Here is a 17,980-nt window from a genome sequence, read left to right on the forward strand (position 1 = left end):
ACTTCTGAGGCTTTATAAGACTCTGATCAGACCACATATGGAGTATTGTGTGCAGTTTTGAGCCCCATATCTTGGAAAGGATGCACTGGCCTTGGAGCATGTTTAAAGGAGATTCATGAGAATGGTCCCAGGAATGAATAGCTTAACATGTGAGGAATGTTTGAGGACTCTGGGTTTGTATTTGATGGAGTTTAGAAGGATGAATGGCCTGGACAGTGTAGAAGATGTTTCCTTTAGTGGGAGAGACTAGGACCCAAGAGCACAGCCTTAGAGTAAAGGGAAGATGTTTTAGAATGGAGATAAGGAGAAACTTCTTCAGCCAGAGAGTGGTGAATCTATAGAATTCATTGCCTCAGAAGGTGGTGGAGGCCAGGTTATTGAATATATTTAAGACGGAGATTGAATAAATTCTTGAGTATCAAGGATTATGGGGAGAAAGAGCATCTAGATATTTGAATTTTAGGCCTGTGTATTCACTGGTGTGTGTTACTCACCCAGGGAATGGGGGTGGTTAAGTCTGGGATGTGAACCCCAGGAGCTGGGCAAATTAGACAACACCACTTGGTGTAGAGTTGGACCCTGATTGGTCCCCCAACTGGGGAAAGCTTGGCAGGCTTCATTTCCAGTCAGGCAAGAAGCTCACAGCCAGGTAACCCAATTTTCAACCCAGTGTTCTGATCCTCGCTCTGAAGGGGCTGAGAGCTGGGACAAGCGATGCATCTGATCTGCTAACACAGGGAATCCCATCTAGAGGTGGAGTGTGTTTCTAATACCAGCTTACAGTTCAATCTCTAACCTTTGGGGTCTTTTTTTAATGAGAGAATGGTCTGATGTACAGGGAGCATTGAGCTGAGGTCTAAGCATTCCTCCACCTCCTGGCCCATAAGCAGTTCTGTGAAGGTAAATACCTTCTCCCCATATTACTTACTCTGGAAATACAGGCTCATCCCTGCAAAGTCAAACCAACCTCTGTAGAGACTGTAATGAGGTCAGCCAGGTGGACCTCATAGAATATGAGTTCGCTGTTTGTGGGGCTCTCAATTTGGTCCAATTAGGGAGTTCTGGCTGGCAGATGTAAACAGGAGTGTGTGAGGTTCTGTTCACTCTGACAGCTGGTTCTGAGGAAGCCAGATTAGTGTCAAGTACTGTGCATGAGTAAATAAAGAGTGACTTGGCAATAAGATACAGGCCTCTGTGGATTTATTATAATCGCCTTCTACACTGTTACAAATCTGTGATTCCATGATCCATAATTGGAGGTCTGATAATTGCTGAAGGGTCAGCAGTTCAAAGTTTTCAAACAGTTTTTCTGAAGTTTGGAACATACTCAATCCGGGGCAGCATAGTGGCACAGTGGTCAGCACTGCTGCCTCACAGTGCCAGGCACCCGGGTTTGAGTCCAGACTTGTCTGGGTGGGTTTCCTCCGGGGTGCTCTGGTTTCCTCCCAAACATGTGCAGGTTAGGCGAATTAGCCATGCTAAATTCCCCATAGTGTTCAGGGATATGTAGGTTAGGTGCATTAGTCAGGGGTAAATATAGAGTAATGTGGTCTGGGTCTTGGTGGGTTACGCTTCAGAGGGTCGGTGTGGACTTGTTGGGCTGAATGGCCTGTTTTCACACTATAGGGATTCTATGACTGGTTCAATACTTCTGCTAACTCCATTGAACTCAGTCCCTGCAACGTTTGATGTTTTGCAGTCCTCCACAGGATCATTTCTTCCTTTGAGCATTCCTGCACTATTTTTGGTTCATATTAAAGCCACTGGACTTGCAGCTCTTTCCAGTTGGCAAGATGTTAAAAATATGCAGTCAGCTCCTCAACAGCATGACAAAAATTCATGGTCAATCCTTCGTCCAAGTCCTTTGAACAAGAAGTGAATTTGCACCAAATTTCTTCTGCCAGTGGAGCCAGGCATTTCAAAGTCTGTCTCTTTGGCAGATGTAATTAAAATGCAATTGGTTTGGTCAATTAATTTTATCTTAGAAACTTCAAGAATTGAAGCTCTATGTTTTAGTATATTAACTGCTGAGACTAATGCTAACCATAATCATACTTCATTCCTGGCATATAAGTAAATGTTAACAAAACAGATAATCATTTTTCTTTTGCTAGGAGCTTGTCCAATTCCAGTTCTTCATTAATCATTAACTGGTGATAAAGAGCAATTGCTAGAACATTGGCTTGCACCATTGACACACTGATGACATTAATCAGTATAACAGAAAACTCAAGCTCACAACATTCTTGCTGGGAATCTCTGGTGTTCTTCCAATTGACAGTCATTTGTGAAAGATCGGAGGAAAGTTGAGGTATAGAGTTATAGTCAATTTAGAGAATCCTCAAAGAAATTCCTGCTATCTAGTTCATTTTGCTTTTGTCAGTAATTGATCATCAGTGGTACAATATCACTTGTGATACAATACTTGCTTTGGACCCAACTTCAATGTCTAACAATATAAAACAGAGGTGCAAGGATATTCTCAACTCCAATTATCTTTGTACAAACCAATAGTTTTGTTCCTTTTTTCTCCTCTCATTTGTTCCCAATTTTCACTCTTCCTTTCTGGAACATACTGAACCTCTGCTGGAGTTTAACTCTTAGAGTGCCAACTTGTACATGGAGAAATTCATCCATAAAAGCATAACAAATAGGAGCAGAATTAGACCACATGGCCCATCGAGTCTGCTCCACCATTTGATCATGGCTGATATGTTTCTTGATCCCATTCTCCTGCCTTCACCCTATAACCTTTGATCCCCTTACCAATCAAGAACCTATCTATCTCTGTCTTAAATAAACTCAATGACTCGGGTACCACAGTCTCTGCAGCAATGAGTTCCACAGATTAACCATTTTCTCGTTGAAGAAATTCTTCCTCATCTTCATTCTAAAGGATCTCCCTTTCACCCTGAAGCTGTGCCATTGGATCCTAGTCTCTCCTATTAGTGGAAACATCTTCTTGATGTCCACTGTACCCAGGCCTCTCAGAATCATCTATGCTATCATCTATATTAGCTTTGACAGATTGCCTGGATTTTACTATGAAATGAAGGCTGGTTTTAGTGCTGGTGAGGCATAAACTGAAACATGGTTTATCACAATTACCCCAACCAGATAATCACCACCAATGTTTTCCACCACCAGTTGGAACTGCTGTCCACATACCCTATATAATAGAGGCAGATGACTATAGCCAATGTTCTAACGCCATTCCTCTCTTCAAGAAAGGAAATAGGGAAATCCCCGGCAATTACAGACCAGTCAGTCTCACGTCTGTCGTCTGCAAGGTGTTAGAAAGGTTTCTAAGGGATAGGGTTTATGACCATCTGGAAGAGCAAGGCTTGATTAAATGCAGTCAGCACAGCTTTGTGAGGGGCAGGTCATGCCTCACAAATCTTATTGAGTTCTTTGAGGATGTTACTAGACAAGTTGATGAGGGTCGGGTGGTGGATGTGGCGTATATGGAATTCAGCAAGGCATTTGATAAGGTTCCCCATGGTAGGCTTGTTCAGAAGGTCCGGAGGATTGGGATACAGGGAAATTTATCTGTCTGGATACAGAATTGGCTGGTCGACAGAAGACAGTGAATGGTAGTGGAAGGAAAGTATTCTGCCTGGAAGTCAGTGGTGAGTGGTGTTCCACAGGGCTCTGTTCTTGGGCCTCTACTCCTTGTGATTTTTATTAATGACTTGGATGAGGAGATTGAAGGATGGGTTAGCAAGTTTGCAGACGTCACAAAGGTTGGAGGTGTCGTTGGCAGTATAGAGGACTGTTGTAGGCTGCAGCATGACATTGACAGGATGCAGAGATGGGCTGAGAGGTGGCAGATGGAGTTCAACCTGGATAAATGTGAAGTGATGCATTTTGGAAGGTCGAACTTGAAAGTTGAGTACAGGATTAAAGATAGGATTCTTAGCAGTGTGGAGGAACAGTGGGATCTTGGTGTGCAGGTACATAGATCCCTTAAAATTGCCACCCAAGTGTACAGGGTTGTTAAGAAAGCATATGGTGTTTTGGCTTTCATTAACAGGGGATTGAGTTTAAAAGCCATGAGATCTTGTTGCAGCTCTATAAAACTTTGGTTAGACCGCACTTGGAATACTGTGTCCAGTTCTGTTTGCCCTATTATAGGAAAGATGTGGATGCTTTGGAGAGGGTTTAGAGGAGGTTTACCTGCCTGGAATGGAGGGCTTCTCTTACGAAGAGAGGTTGACTGAGCTCGGGCTTTTTTCATTGGAAAAAAGAAGGAAGAGAGGACCTAATTGAGGTGTACAAGATAATGAGAGGCATAGATAGAGTTGATAGCCAGAGACTTTTCCCAGGGCAGAAATTGCTAACACGAGGGGTCATAGTTTTAAGCTGTGTGGCGGAAAGTATAGAGGGGATGTCAGAGGCGGGTTCTTTACGCAGAGAGTTGTGGAAGCATGGAATGCGTTGCCAGCAGCAGTTGTGGAAGCGAGGTCATTGGGGATATTTAAGATGCTGCAGGACATGCATATGGTCACAGAAATTTGAGGGTTCATACATTAGGTTTACCTTACTTGAGGATCAATGGTCGGCACAACATCATGGGCTGAAGGGCCTGTTCTGTCCCGTACTGTTCTATGTTCTCTATGTTCTATTTTCCTAAATTTCTGACCTAAAGAATGCCATGTTAAAATGTTGATATGAACAGCACTGCATCCATGTCGCTAGTGTATTATTCATGATTCATGTTGCTGTAACTGATCACATGATAGACATCAGTAAGAGGGAAGTCAGCAGTCTAGATGCACTGATGAAGAGACTTCTCCAGAGCTATATTGGATAATCCACTGTCTTCAGATAGTGTTACACAACGAGTGCTACAGGACATAAGGAGTTGAAGAGCTGGCTTTGAGCTGAGCAGCCTCATAGATATTGCATGTTGACATCCACAGCCTGTGATATTTTCAACCAATACCTCTAATAGCATGATTGGGTTAAACTACAAGGTGAAACATGGCAGCTGCCACCCCCCACCACCACTCCCTCAAATAGGCATCCCTCTATCTACCCACTCAGGGCCCTCAATTCACATGGAGAAAGGAAGGCCATTCACAAATCTTCCCACCATGACCTATTCAGGGTGGAAGTTGGTAAGCAGCAGAATTCCCATCCCTCTCCCTCCTGCCTAATTAAGTACCCTCTTGCCACAGAGAAAGGCACAAAATTGTACCAAGAGTCTCTTGCAAGTCCCCTTACTGCATGTTAGTTTAAGAGAAATAGGCTCTAACAGTATACATGCTTTAGTTAAATCAGCTAAGTGCTTTGCTTAAGTTCACAATCCGACTTGCAATCCCAGGTTCAGTTGACTCCACCATTTGAAAGGAGTCAATTTTTGCAGCTTTTTGGGATTGTCACGTGCTTGGCATGATGTCTTTTGTGTATCATCACTCACTTCATATTCCTTGCCAAAGAGGACAGTATGAATGAGGGAAGTTAGAGAAACTAACTGATGAAAATAGGGAAAAAGATCAAACCACAAGTTAACAAAAGCTTGAAAAATTGAACCCTTTCAGATGGTGGAGTCAGCTGAGCCTGGGATTGCAAACTGGACCATGACCTTAAAAAAAAAAGGTCTATGCTTTAAAACATACTTTACAATAAATTGCATTTTTGTAGATTGTAGATTATTGTGTAAATAGTTTCAGGATGGCTCAATGTTATTCATACCAACAGATTGATTTTGAACTTTGGCTGTTATTATATTGGTAAACATACCAGACAATTTTCACACAGAACAGTCTCACAAATAATAAGTGAATACATAATAAGAGAACCTGGATTTGGTGGGTGTTGGCTCAAAGAGGAATGTTGACCAGAACAACAAAGAATATACCTATTCAGGCAGCCAGCTGATTGAGCTGGCATGTCTAATAAGGGTATAGTGTTTCATTTGAACACCTCCAACAGTGCAGCACACAATAAGATATTGAAAGTATTGAACTGTATAGAGATAATGCGCTGAAAGGTCACAGTAGAGAACCTTCTGATTTAGAGAGAAAAGCGAAGATATCACTTCATTTTCATTTGTTTTTGTGTTGTGGGTGATGCTGGCAATTCCGCAGTTACCTTGAAAAGGTGATGGTGTGTTTTCTCCCAGAAATGCTGCTGTTTTTATGTTGATGATGCCTTTATGATGAAACTAGATAGGATATACAAAGAATTTGACTCAGCAACAATGAGAAAACAATGGTTTTCATCAAAGTCAAGATGTTGTGGGCTCTAGAGAAATTTAGATGTGATGGTGTTTCAATTGCATCAGTGATCCTGTCCTCCTCAGTGGTGGGGGTCAAAGCAATGGGAGGCACTGACCAAGTAATCTAAGTTGCCATAGTGCCCTCTGTATACAACTGCAGAAACAGTGCACTGATGACGGGAGTGGGTAGCAAGTCTAGTGACAGCGATACCAATTCAACAAATTCTAATAACACAAAGCAGCAATTACTTCGCTTCAAATAGTTACACAAATGTCATTTTCTGATAGTGTGTCAGACTGCCTACTTATTAAATGTTTTGAAATCCTGTCATATAATCACAAATTAATCTTCTTAGCACTTCGCTTGTTGCTTTTTATTAGCTTAAAAAAGGATTATTAAACGCTGGATATTTCTGTATAATTTTGTTGTGTAGAGATTAACATTTCAATACTCTATAGTGAAATCTTTTTTTTGTTATTGACACAATTACATGCGTGTCTGGTATGCAGCTCAGGCTCTCTGATATTCTCTTTTGTAACCATGGCAGCCTGAGCTAACCAAGCCAGTTCAACTTTGCTTCAAAGCGGTGAATGAATAAGATCTATTTGATTGGTTTTCCTTGCAACTATCTATAAAACTGAAAGTCCTGCATGTGGCACATGTAGGACAAAAATGTCAGTATAACTTAGGAACTACTCACAGGGTGTAAAATATTCCTGAGGGCCTGATTGTTCAAAATGCTCCTTGCAAACATTTGTTTCTGCTATTTCTATTCTATTTCTATTATTAAAATTCACCAACAGATTGCCATGTAAGAATCAATTAAAAAACAGATAATGATTTTTTTAAAAATTGTAATGTTTTAAGTTGGTGGCAGTTGGGGGCTGTGCATAGATATGAAGCTTCTGGAGCAGTGGGTGACCAAGCATTAGCATGAGCTTGGCTACATCAGTTGTGACCTGGGGCTTTCGATGTCTCAGTTATCTCCAACATCACAATCCTCCTGGCACAGCTTGATGTCTGGTCATCACAGAACAGTGACTCACTACGCAGGAGATGAAATTCGCTGTGTTGGAGCCATTGCCACGAAGTGATGACTTTGGACCAGGATTCCTCTCCACTTGAGCAGGCTGGATCAGCTCATATGGGCAGCTTCTCCCTCCTGCAGTTGTCTGCTTCAGACAAAATACAGGCTTGTAAGGGTTATCATATGTATTTTCCAATGGACTGTGTCCACCCTCCCAAAGCTGGAATGTTCCCACAACTCTACATTTTGCCTCATCTCCATTCTCCCCAACTCTTCAATTCAGCATTTATGATGAAGAGACATTTTTGGAAAGCATAAACAAATTACCTTCCCATTGTAGTAGCAATCCTAGAGATGATCATGAAGAGCACATATTCTATTCTTCCAAATCTTTTTTTTTAGTTGTGAATGTTAATGTCATTTGTAGTCTAAGAAGTTATAGAAAAGATTTTGAATGAGCGATATCTCGTACTATGATGATGTCAGGGATCACATGCTAAGGACTACTTGCCCAGCTTTAATGGAGAAAGGCACGTTTCATATGCCACATATGAACATTTAAAAGCTGGTAATAAAACTGTTACTATATAAATACAGAAGCGTCAGCATTTTTATGGATTAGATGGAAGTTTAGGGACATCAGCCTTGGATCCAAGTCTTACCAGAATAATTGGCTAGTTGCAAAGATGGCCAACAAAATGGCACCTATGCATGCACATACACATGCAATAATGTCAGTTACTAGTGAAATATGACCCTCAGCCAGAATGTAATTGCACATGCATGGTCGATAGTACATATACAAGAATAGATGTATAGTTTAATTTCTAATGCTGTGCATGGAATGTGAATCATTCAGATGCTATCAGAGCTCATTTGGATGCAGATTTGGTGAATGCTGTTCCACTGCTTTGTAGTGGTGTGGCCCTGCATACCTGTGCTTTTATGCATGCACATTGGCTGCACATCCTAGTGGTGGCATTGATAATAAATGCAGCAAACGTTACAGCATGGAGGTCTGAAACAAAAACAGCAGTTGCTGGGAAAGCTCAGCAGATCTGGCAGCATCTATGCAGAGAAATCAAAGTTAATGTTTTGGGTCTGGTGACCCTTCTTCAGAAGTGGTCAGCATGGAATCTGAAGATTTTATATTTAGATGTCATTTACAACATAACAACACTGGTAAAGTTTGCTAAAGAAAGCTGTTAACAAGAGCAATGACATTTTTTCTTTCAATCACAGAACCTACTGAAAAGAAGAAAACAAAAACCGACCTGAAGAGCAAAAGACAGAAAACAAAAAATTACCAGGATTGTTCCCACTCCAGATTGAGTTGGTGAGCCAGATGTTGAGGACTGGGTAAGAAAATTCAAATAGGCTTAAATAACAGAAAGACTGAAGTAATTGTACAAAGCTTGGAAAATGGCACAGAATACCTAGGCTGAATCATTTTATCCCAACAGAGCAATGAGACAAAATGGGCTGAATGAGACATAAAGGTGACAGTTTAGAATATTTTTTATGAAACCAACAGTTTAAAGTACCACAAACAATGACAGTTTGGAATATTGCTGGGAATGTGGAGGAAAAGTTAAGTAGTATTTACAGCCCTTTTGAGTGCAGAACAATTCTAACTATTAAAACAAAATTAAAAAATCTAAGTTATAGTGAAGCTCAGAGACAATGAAAAAGGTCTATTACTGAAAAACACTTTACAGAAGTAAACAGACAAAACTAGCAACGTTAATAAAGAACAATAAATTTAAACGTTTCTCAGCTAGAAGCTTTGAACAGAGCAATGGATCAAATCTGACACAATATTGGGCATGTTGAAGAAAGAATTTCTTAAAATATAAAATTGTTTCAAGACTAGACAATAAATGTGAAGCATCACATTAGCATATTTATTTATTCTTTCAGAGAAACAGCAGATGAAATGAGTGCAGGCAAAGGAATTAAGGAAGAACTGGACAAATTTGAGGATATTTGAAGGCCTTTGATAATCACTGCAATCTCAAAACAAATATGTAAATAAGACTTTGTAAAGATCCAAGCCTACCAAAAAATCTAGCAACCAGACAGTTAATAGAATATTGCATCAATGATTTATATATGTTGAGGCAAGTGACTACAGAGATTTGAAAACCAAATTGATTAGATACATCATTGCTGTTGAAATAGCTGATGAATCTCCATCAGATTAATCAGTCATCAATATATTTCCTATGGTGCAAATTAGTGAAAAACACCATAGAAATGAGACACCCAAAGGTAAAGTGTAAGATGCTGTAAACTCCTAGTGCTATAATTCAAAAAAGGCTTTATAGGTGAAATCAGTGTTCTGCAAGTAATGGAGAATGCTTCCCACATTCAAAAAAATGTGCCAAAATAAATGTCTAATCGTTAAAATTTCTAAAGGCATAGTCTTCAAAATATAACTGTCAAAGAAGTACAGAAATCTTTAGTGGAAGACAAGCCAAAATACTTACAAGAAGTATGAGAACATAATAAGGGAGAGACACCTCCTGACAGATTAAATTTGTGAAGTTAGAGCTTTGATGGAAGATGGAACAGTATTTAAATGTAAATACTAAAATGAATGTGTGTTAATAATAACCTGAACAAAGCACTGGGGGGAGGGAGTTTAAAAAGGTTTCAAAGGATTAATATATGAATGACATCACCCAATGTGATAATGTCAAAGATCACATGGTACAGACACCTTGCCAAACCTTTGTTAGAGAAGGTATAGGTCAAGTATCTTGTATAAATTAACAGTTGCTTTTCCTATCTGCTGCAATATCTGGATTCTTGTAAAGCTCCACAAATTCTTTGCCCATTCCCAACCCCATGTCCACATTGGGCTGGTTTTTATGATGTCCAATTCTGCTCCCCTATGGTCTGGGTCGAGATTCTTCTCATGTCTTCCATTCCACACAAACCAGCAGAGGTTCTTAAGTCCTCTTTTTTTATTCATTGGTAACAATGGCAAAAAAATGTTTACGTTAATGGGACAATCCTCTGATTTGTGTTGCCTATGAATGCATTCCAATCCTGTATCAGTGTGTGAAATCTAAATCATTCAAGAGACAGTGTTAAAATAGTTTATTTTTCAATGTATGCTAGATTTCTCAGTCCTCAAACTCTAGCCCACTCCTTTCCTCAAATGCTCCAAATTCTGACATTTTGTAATACTATATATCCCACAATCCCATGCCACTACATACCAAAATCCCATTTTTTCATTTTTCCCCTTCCATTTGCACTGTCAGATACTAGTATTTCTGGCCCTAACTGCTGCCAGGTTTCAGTAACTCCTCAAGAGCTGAAAACTACTCATAAAGGACTAACACCAGAATTTTACATTCCCTCCCAACTGTCCCAGATCACTAATCATTAGTTTTAGCTTCAAAAGTATATCATGAGGCACTTTTTGCCATCTGTTTTTCATCTTATCACCATCCAACACTGTTACCCAATTCCATTAATAATATATTCATGACTATCTTCATTATTTCTATTCAGGATATTAACAAGGTTAAGATTGAATGCATCTGGAAAGGAACATATATGATAGTCAGTGAGAGAGATTGGAAAACATACAAGAATGTAGGAGAGATAAAGCTACATGAGTTTAACTAAGACAAAGTAAATGCATTGCACATCGAGTGTATCAATAAGGAAAACAATTGTTGAAAAACAATTTAACTATAAAAGGAATGTTAAATTCAGAGATCTTGAAAAATGCTCCTTCTCTGAATCTACGGTGATAAGTTTATTCTCCCAATTTATCGAAGCTTGCAATAATACAACTTACATCACCTGAACACATTTGCACTATCACAATGCTGCTCCTTTGTTCTTACATGCTAGTGGTTCTTACTTGGTTGGCACTTAAATGTATTCATCAGTGCAATTAGCCAAACGTTACTCTATGAACTCATTCTTCAAGTTACCTTTGTCAATTTGATTTCTTCAATAATATTAAGATTAAGATGGCCCATGATGATTTCAGTACTTTTTGCATAAACTCCAATGTATTCTAGACTTATGCTCCATTCATCAATGTAGCTACTATTAGAAGATTTATAGTTATCTTCCATCAGTGGCTTCTTTCTCTTGCTATTGCTAAACTCTACACATAAAGATTCTTCATTTGATCTTCCAGGTCAACACCACTTCCTATTCTGAACCAATCCCATCTTTTATTAACAAAGGTAATTCACTTTATCTTCATTTCTTCATATCCTCTCAATTGTTCTTGAATATTCAATTTTTACTCTTTGTTAACTTGCAACCATGTCTCTGTAATGGATATCATACTATACACATTTATCAATATTTGTGCCAACAATTCGTCTATCTTTAATTTGTTTTATTCACCTTTTCTTTCTTCTGTGACCCTACTGGCTAGCACATTCTAGTGTTTGTATGCTTTGTCCCTTTCTGTCACTCCCTGGTTAATTTAATCAATATCATTTTTGTGTTCAACTGTCTTGTCTTTTATCTTTAACTTGCCAAACATTTCCTCAGCTGATCCATCTTGTAAAAAAAATGTGTAAAGTGATTACTTTACACATCAAAGCTACATGTGATGTTGCACGAATACCATTTTGGTTAATAACTGCTCCAACGTACAGCTCTGAGACTTGAAATGACTATGTATTGACACAAGAATCTTTAAGATATATATTAAATGAGCAGTGAGCAATTATCAATTTTATACACAGCCTTTACGACAGTTCGTTTAGTTTTACTTCAGTCCCTTTACTTCCATTTGTCCTATGTTGTTGACCATGCAGCTGCTCTATTCACTCAGAACATGCCAATCTTGATTAGGGATTCAAAAATCTTACCTACAATATTCAATTCTATCTTCACTTTTTTATTCTAGATGCAGCTTTTGTCTAAGCGAAGAGATTTAGGACAATCTGAAAACAACTACCCCCCTCTCAGAGCTCAGATATTATGGTGGCAAATAGCCAAGGTAGCGCAGGAAAGTTATGTCAGAACTTTCTTCTCTCTGTACCTGGAAAGATCTCACAGAGATTGTGACTTTTAAAAGATGGCACCTTATTTAGAGAACCTACCTAATGTGAGATCATCAACCAAAGCCAGCCTAAACAAGCGAGCATTTACAGTATTATTGGTGAATGTTAGGAACACAGTGTAGTGTTGTCAGACCTTAAGAGAGAACTGATCAGATTAGCACTTTAACTATCTTCATTAGAATTGTGGAGTCTGTTCTTTCCAATATGTTCTGCTCCAAGTTTGCTATCAAACATATAAAGTTGCCTTATTTTCATCTCAGTTGCAGAGAAACTATTTGGGTATTTCTAAAATTTCCAAGCAAGTTTTAGATTTTCAAACATTCTGCATTTTTAGTCATTACCTTTAAGGATGAAAGAAAAGCCTGTTCTTGCTTTCAATGGCTATTGTTCACCTATGAATTTTTACTCTGTGCCTCAATGTGCTACTTTACTGCAAGTTAGGGGAATTTGGAAAGATATATTCCCAAAAAAACCTGACCCTGTATTCAGTTGACATCCATAATTATACAATTTCAAGATGAAATTATTAAATGGTAATTGTGAGAAGACGGATTCATTTTAGTCCCATTATTTAAGGGCCCTGAGGCCAACTGTTGTGTCTCCTATTGAAACAATTGAAGTTGTACACAGGCAGGGGTCAAACTGGATCCTCATGGAACATGATGGTTTTGCTGTTCAGTGAACTGTCAGCTTGTGACTTGCTTTTCTTTACTTCTCCTTATGCTAATTCTATGCAAACAGAATAAAATTTCATAAGTAGGTAACCAAATTCCCTTACAACTTTGGTGAAGTCGTTCCTGGATGCAAAGTGGGCATCAGGAACATCTATAGTTTGGATGCTTGCAGATCTTAGCTCTCCAAAGTGGTGTCCATGGTATCCAGGCATATTTGTGACATATAATGCATTTGACACATTCTTGACCTATGTATTGGTGATAGTCATAGAGTCATAGAGATGTACAGCATGGAAACAGACCCTTTGGTCCAACCCGTCCATGCCGACCAGATATCCCAACCCAATCTAGTCCCAATCTTGCCAGCACCTGGTCCATATACCTCCAAACCCTTCCTATTCATATACCTATCCAAATGCCTCTTAAATATTGCAATCAGACCAGCCTCCACCACATCCTCTGGCAGCTCATTCCATACATGTGCCACCCTCTGCGTGAAAAAGTTGCCCCTTAGGTCTCTTTTATATCTTTCCCTTCTCACCCTAAACCTATGCCCTCTAGTTCTGGACTCCCTGACCCCAGGAAAAAGACTATGTCTATTTATCCTATCCATGCCCCTCATAATTTTGTAAACCTCTAAGGTCACCCCTCAGCCTCCGACACTCCAGGGAAAACAGCCCCAGCCTGTTCAGCCTCTCCCTATAGCTCAAATCCTCCATACCAGTAAATCTTTTCTGAACCCTTTCAAATTTCACAACATCTTTCCGATAGCAAGGAGACCAGAATTGCACGCAATATTCCAACAGTGGCCTAACCAAGGTGTGCACAAAAAGAACATACAAAGATTTGCCTGCCCTGAATGATTCTGTTTTATCAACCAATGTGTATCCACTGCTGCCATTTTCCAGCTCGATGATTCAGGTAACACCATCTCTTACCCTGCCATGGTCAAACATGATATCAAGCATTAGGAAGGAATACCCACCAGTGCTGTATAAAGGGATCATCAAATACTAACAGGTTAGTAGCTGTTTGATTTCATCAGGCTGCTGACACAATTCTTCATGTATTTAGTACTCCAAAGATCTGCGGAGAGAAACGTTGCAAGTGCTGAAGTACAATCTGCTGACTTCAAAATATTTGAACAGTCCAGTTTCTCATTGGTACACTTCTCATTGGCAAACCTTCCATTCAGAAAGATCATTGTCACAATCCGCATGGAGACTGATAACTTCAAAAAGTTAATTTTGAGTTTCCAGTTTGTAGTGATTGGAATCTGGTGGATCTCATTAACTATGCAAAGCTTGATTGGGATTATTAACTTGTGCCAATCAGGGAGCTCTGGCTGAAGGATAAAAACAGGGGATGGGCCCGGGTGTCCTTGGAGAAGGAGCGCGCGGTGTCCACCAGAAAAAAGTATAAACAGGAGATTAGTTTGATTTAGTCCCTACCCTCCCCTTCACTGTTTTGATCACACAGCATTGCCCTTTGTGAAGGGCAGTGCTTGTCACTGGCCACTCGGGTGTTTGCCTATCTTAAGAGTTGGAGCAGTGTGAGAGTGTGTTTGTCCATGCAAAAAAAAGAAAAAATAATAAAAACAGGGGATTCAGAATCTCCCCACTTCAGGGACTAACTCTGAGCTGGCTGGTTACAACCAGTGTACTGTACACATGTAAATAAAGGATGACTTGGTGATAAGAAACCAGTCTTTGTGCAGTTATTTCAAGTTGCTAGCTGAAATATTGACATAGTATGTTCTCACACTTTAGCATACATATTGCAACAGGCAGCTTAAAAGCCACATTGACTATGAAGTGTTTCGTAGGAAACATTCTTTAAATGGTGGGATGAATTTTTAACACAACTGAAAAATCCACTATCAGGTATACATTATGTTAACCTTCCATAGTAAAAAATCCAATTCTCCCACAACCAGTCCAACATGATTCTTAGCTCCCAAAAGTTTATTTCTGTTTTTGCCTTTCCTAGTTGAGTAGCCTTTAGGCAAAAACTGTCCCTCATGGTGAAAGATTTCCTGGAGGTTTTTTTTCTCCAACTCAACTGAGGCAATTTCATTTGTGAATTTGGTTTTTAAATCCAAAAGCTAGCTTCCATCCTCATTCAATTCCCTAAACCAGCCTCTAGTTAATTTCTCTCCCTTGGATGCTGCTACTTGTCTGTGAGTATCAAACTCACCTTAGAAACCTTTCAAGGTCCATCTCTATGGAAACATGAATCCTTTGAGCCTTGCATCCAGGTAAATATGCTGCAAGGGTTTTTTTTTTGAGTGTACATCTCTCTTTTATCTTGGAAGTAAATGGACAGTGTAAAGCACACAGTTTATAACTAAACATTCACAAAACATTCCAGAACTTTGGAAACTAGCACTTAACATAGAGCTACTGCTATTGTCTGCAATTGTAAATATTTTACATCTTCCTCCTAGCAAATGAAGTACATGTGCACAGTACACTGACTGTGACCAGCCAGCTCAGAGTTAGTCCCTCAAGTGGGGAGATTCTGAATCCCCTGTTTAACCTTTAAGAGCTATGTCACCCAAGTCTGTTGTTAGGTAGACTTCAAAACCAGTCACATGACTGTTTTCATTTCTCACATTTTCCTAAATGAACATTCCAAGCATCAGAACCTCAGAAAAATTATACTTATAGTGCAGAGCATTATAATTGTAGTACTGCAGAACAGAATAATTTACTGGAAGCAGGGAGATGGGCTTTTAGTAGGAGGTCACATCCACCTGCTCTAAGCCAGCTTTTATTTAAGATGGGAGCAAAGATAGGAAAAAAAGGCAAAATAAATATCCAAACATATGAGGAATCTATAATGTTTAAAGACTAGTCAAACTTTGAATTATTGCTGTTAAAGATAAGGGAATAAGTGTAAAAGAGAAATTACCAAAACAAATTAAAAAAATAATAAGTCCACTTTCAAGTAGTTTGTATCTAAAAGATGAAGCATCCCTTAATTTATTCTGTTCCAATGGAGCATATGCAATTTTTCAAGTTTTCTTCCTCTTTTGAACTTTATCATACCGATTGCCTGGTAAATCTGCACTGTGCCTTTTATTTTGCTTTAATGTCCATCTGATAATTACAATGTCAGCGTTGTGGTAATATATAGACTGTCATTTTCAAATTTCATCATTGTTATTAATACTTGGAATTTTCATTGACTGAAATAGTTTAACAGGGAAAAAAAAATGACATAATGGCCACTAAAATCAGTTGACCATGCAGGTTAGCTAAGCTTTATGAAATCAATGTGGAATAAATGAGATTGTCTGAACCAAAATTAATGTTTTTAGTAAAAGATAGCAAAACAAGTCCACCCAATCGTGCATGAAAAATCCCACATCTCTAACTGTGATTTACAACTTTTGTGATAAGATTCACGAATTGGAGATGAAGGTGCACCTGCAATTAACAATCTTGGAAATCATTAACTCAGACATTGAAATACACACGCCAGCTGCATTTTATGGGACTCTTTTTGGCAGAGCAGGGAAAATGTGTTTGTGATAGCAGAACTAGAGAAATCTCTCTCTGATTCTTAAGGAATAAAGCACTCAATGATGACATAAATTGGAGAGACGCATCCAGACATAAATCAAAGAACTGTGGATACTGGAGATCTGAATCAAAAACAGAAATTGCAGAAGGAACTCAGCAGGTCTGGCAGCATCAGTAGGGAGAAAGTAAAGTTAATGTTTCAAGTCAAGTGTCTCTCCAAGCTCTCACATCCAATCCTTACTTTGTCATCAAACCTGACAATAAGACGGGTGCTGTTGTCTAGCGTACTGACCTCAACATCAGGGAGGCTGAGTGCCAGTTCTCAGAAATCCTCCGATCTCCCCGTGGAACTGCCCCCACCATCAAGCATCAGGCTATTGTATCCACAACTGTCACTAACCTCATCTCATCTGGGGATCACCTCCAACACTCCCAGTTCATAGTCCACAACCCCATTCAGCATGCTTCAACTTGCTCCCCAAAATCCACAAAGAAGATTGCCTCGGCAGAGCCATTGTTTCTGCCTGGTCTTGTCCCACAGAACTTATTTCTTCCTTCCTTGACTCCAAATTTTTATCTCCTTGTCCAATCCCTTCCCACTTCCCTCCATGATTCTTCTGATGCTACACATCAGTTTCAGAATTTTCAGTTTGCAATCTTCAGCCACCTCTTCTTTACTATGGATCCTGTAGACATCCATCCCCCATCAGAATTGTCTCAACAGTTTCTTCTTCTTCCTGGAAAGAAGCCTGAACCATTTACATCCACCACCACCATTCTCCACCTGGCCAAGTGCTTTGAACAATTTCTCCTTCAACTCCTCTCACTTTCTTCAGGTCAAAGGGGTGGCCATAGATATCTGCATGGGGCCCAGTTATGCCTGTCTCTTTGTGAGGTGTACACAGTGTTCTTTGTTCTAGTCTTACCTGGCCATTCTTTCTCCGGTACATCTATGACATCTTCAGCGCTGTTTTCCTCTCTCATCCAGAATTTGAAAAGTTTATCAATTTTGCTTCCAATTTCCACCCTGCTATCATCTTCACCTAGTCCATCTCTGTCTCCTCCTTTCCTTTCCTCAACATGTTTCCATTTCTGAGAACTGCGTCTCATTTTCTGCTCTGGACTCCATAGTCTCTAGGACTCAACATCGAGTTCAAAGCATTAGTGCTTGATTCTGTCCTTCCATGCATACACCTACCCGCACACGTGATCCTGATATGACATATGTTTAGCACCAACTACCCATTTTCTCCTACTTTCAGCTGTCTATCACTTATTGAGCTCCTCTTCTGTCCAGGCCTGCTATCAGTCATTCCTGTTTGCACACCCTCCTTTATATCGTCTGTCTAGGTTCCATTTGCATCTACACACTCTCCCTTATCACAGTCCCCCCTCACTCAGCTCCCCCCCCCCCAATCTTCAGCATAAATAATACCTTTTTCTAGCTGGTATCAGTTCTGATGAAGAGACACTGCAC

At 39.6% G+C, this 17,980-nt stretch overlaps 1 long non-coding RNA gene across 4 annotated transcripts in view; it reads left to right on the top strand.

The window, feature by feature from the left end:
* LOC122564049 (uncharacterized) overlaps positions 1–17,980 on the top strand; it is a 72,255-nt gene that overhangs the window by 41,051 nt on the left and 13,224 nt on the right. For all 4 annotated transcript variants that reach the window (XR_015752340.1, XR_015752343.1, XR_015752341.1 and 1 more), the window contains exon 2: positions 8,494–8,610. This is a non-coding gene — a long non-coding RNA (uncharacterized LOC122564049). The remainder of the gene's footprint in view (positions 1–8,493; positions 8,611–17,980) is intronic.

Source organism: Chiloscyllium plagiosum, unplaced genomic scaffold, assembly GCF_037043375.1.
Source record: "Chiloscyllium plagiosum isolate Xiang-an unplaced genomic scaffold, Cpla_swu_hap1 HiC_scaffold_31, whole genome shotgun sequence".
NCBI lineage: Eukaryota > Metazoa > Chordata > Chondrichthyes > Orectolobiformes > Hemiscylliidae > Chiloscyllium > Chiloscyllium plagiosum.